Source organism: Hevea brasiliensis, chromosome 4, assembly GCF_030052815.1.
Source record: "Hevea brasiliensis isolate MT/VB/25A 57/8 chromosome 4, ASM3005281v1, whole genome shotgun sequence".
In the NCBI taxonomy this organism is placed as follows: domain Eukaryota; kingdom Viridiplantae; phylum Streptophyta; class Magnoliopsida; order Malpighiales; family Euphorbiaceae; genus Hevea; species Hevea brasiliensis.
In genome coordinates this window covers 44,869,237-44,872,631 of record NC_079496.1, presented here as the reverse complement: position 1 = coordinate 44,872,631, position 3,395 = coordinate 44,869,237, and positions in this window count along the sequence as shown.

Below are 3,395 nucleotides of genomic sequence, written 5' to 3'. Positions count from 1 at the left end.
TCTGTGCCAATGCAAAACATACTCATTCAGCTCCAGTAAGTTACACAGCCCTGAGCCATGTAGTGATACATGGGCCGTGTATCCGTCGATAATCAGTTTCCTGATTTTGCTCCAGTTGCAGTTTTTGACAGAGAGAAAGACTTTTAAACCTAACCCTAGGCCATTTATTATATATAGAATAGGCAGCAGCCGACAAAAAGCATTTAGCAGCCTCTCAACCTCAAAATTAGACTTTCATTCTCCATTCACATTCTAGATTTCTTCAATTTTCTTCTTTAATTTTTTGTAAGCTATGAATATGAGTGGCTAAGTTTTTAATTTAGTTCAAGGGATTCAAGTTCTTTTGCGTGATTTATGAGACCAGGTTCTTAATTTAATTTATGTCTTTTTGAATATCTATTATTTTCTAATTTCATTATCTTTGATCTATTGAATGATTTGCTAAAAAGGCCTATTAGTTAATTGTCTAATGTTGCTAGTTCATCTTCATAATTCGTAATTGTTCTGTAAGATTGAACATGAGTAGCAATTAGGTTTTATTGATTATGATATCAGTTTTCGATAATAACCTAAGGAAATAATAGGGTGAATTAAATGATTTATGCTTCATAAATTGTTGTTCAGCTTAACTACTTATTCTTAAAGTAATTATTAATTTGATGAGGATTGCTTAATACCAATTCAGCTAATAATTAGAGTCAACAAGAGTGCTAGGCTCGAATTAATGAATATAGGGAAGTTAGGAATTTTACCTCGCTGTTTGGTAAATCTACATTAAGTATTCAATAAGAGATAATTATATTTCTTTTGTCTATGATCAAATCAATGCATTGGAATGTGAATTACCTTAGACTGAAGTTTGTTTAATTTAAGAATTTCATATTTAATTTTAGTTCTTAATTTTTGATTTTTGATTTCTTCTTTGGATTGCGAATTACCCCCCCCCCCCAACCTTGGTTTCTTTTTCCATTACACAAGTGCATGAAATTTAATAATTTAGTCTCTAGGGTTCGACTTGGATTTACCACTTACTGCAGAAAATATTTCATAATTTGTGATTTCAGTTAATTTAATTTCTGGTGGATTCGACAGTCATCAAAGTGTGGCCAAACAGTGGCTACAAACTGATCATATGGATAGGTAAAAGTAAGACACAAAAATTGAAACCAAAGAAAGGTCCATGAGATAAATTATCTTATGGTAGGAATTTAACCCTAACAACCCATTAAACACTAAATTACAGGAAAGGGGTATGTGGGACCTATTTTCCTATAAAGTGATATGTACATTTCAAAGAAATAAGTAATAATGTGTAATTGCTCAATTTGATATGTAAAGTCAAAACAATAAAACTGAACCAAAAGAAAGGTTCTTGAATTAAATTGTTTTTAGTAAGGACTTATCCCTAATTAGTCATTACCTGCTAAATTACATGAAATGGGTATGTGGGACCTGCTCTCCCACTATAAGGTGACATGAAATCAGTTGATACATAAAATATAAATTTACCTAAATGGTTTGCTAAACACATAAGTCATAGGAAAATACACTGGGAACCCATGTTTCGATCATATATGAAATAACAATACTATAAATATGTATAGTAACTGACATAAAGTAATGAGAGTGATGAACACATAAGTTATACGAATAAGTGCTTGGGATCTATGTTCCCATTATAATGACATGAAAATGGTATAAATGATAGGTAGTACATTAAGTTAAATAATAATATATTATGAATCCTTAATAGTACATAGCATGAAATAATAAAACTATAAGTGCTTAATAGTACTAATTTGCCCAAAGTATACCTAGGCTTATATGTATATAGTTGGATCGATTGGTATAACAATTAGGGACACAGATAGCAGTACTACTTACAGAGCAAATTATGAACTGATAATATATGTCTGATATGATTGTTGTATAGGCTATATGCCTACCCATTGGCCATTGTGCCTAACCTTATTTCTGGCTTTATAAGCCTGACAGCAGGCCTCGTGCACGACGGTGAGCCTCGTGCTGACGGTGGCCTCATGCACGAGGATGTATCTGGGGTAGACATATGGCTGTCTAACCCGTATACTCCTGTGTATCCAACATTATAGTTTGATATAGGCTACTTGAGCACAAATATACAGATATGACATGAAATACACCGATATGACATCAAATACACTGATATGATTCCAAAGACTCAGATATGAGTTTAAAAAGTCAGAGAATGAAATTTATACTCAGAAAAGATACTAATAATTAATTTATTTCCAAAGTATAAAAAAGTCATAAATGACTTAGACTATATAAGAAATGAAATGAAAAGAAAAGATACTATTAAATTTAATTGTTCTCAAAGTGTAAAAATTTTATAAATGTCTTAGAATTGATGACAAATTCACTGATATGGGTTTAAGGAGACTGAAAATGAAATATATGCATAAACAAGATCCTGATAAATATATTGATTCCAAAGTACTATAAAATATGCAAATTGACCTAGAATTATGAAATTATACATATTATTGTCATTTTAAATCATTTAGTTATTCTACTTTAAGATTATGCACCACTAAGCAATTTGCTTAGCGTGTTGAATTTTCCATCGCATAGGTACTGGAGATCAGTAACCGCCACAGCAGCAGCCGCCACAATAGTGTTCTTATCGTAGTTGACCAGATCTGCATACAATCTAGAGTTCACCTCATTAATCTTTTATATTTTGGTAGGGCCCATGTATAAATTAGTATTTTGGTTCATTGTGTATAATCATGATGTAATTACTAGTTTGTGATGTAAATAAAAATTGTAATTACATATTTTGGATTATAAATAAAATTATGAATTTCTGCACATGAATTTCTAGATGAATGAATGAATTTGAAATTGTATGAGCAGAAATAACATGATATGACATGTAGAGATATGAAATTATTGTTAACAGTTAACAAGTGAAACCCGCCAGATGCCAATTAAACAGAGGAAGCTCTGCCCGAGTGTCCACAGAAATAAATTGTTATAAAAAAAATTTCCACATATGGAATACCTGTTTTTAAATGATATTAAAAATTTACAATGAACATGATAAGACAAGATAGGGTGCTCCGGCATCGAATGTGGCACTCCTCGCTCGGTTATACAGTAGACGGATAATGAGCGTCACAAGGCCAGTGAGCAGGTATACAATAGCCTATATACAACTGCCTGTCAGGCACAAGGCCAGCGGTCAGAAATCATATCTGACATATTTTGTCAATCAATAATTATTCATCTAGGCAGTACTGCTATCTGTAGTCCCTAATTGGTATACCAATCGATTCAACTAAATATATAAGTCTAGGTACACTTTGGGCAAATTAGTATTATTAAGCACTTTATAGTTTTATTATTTCATG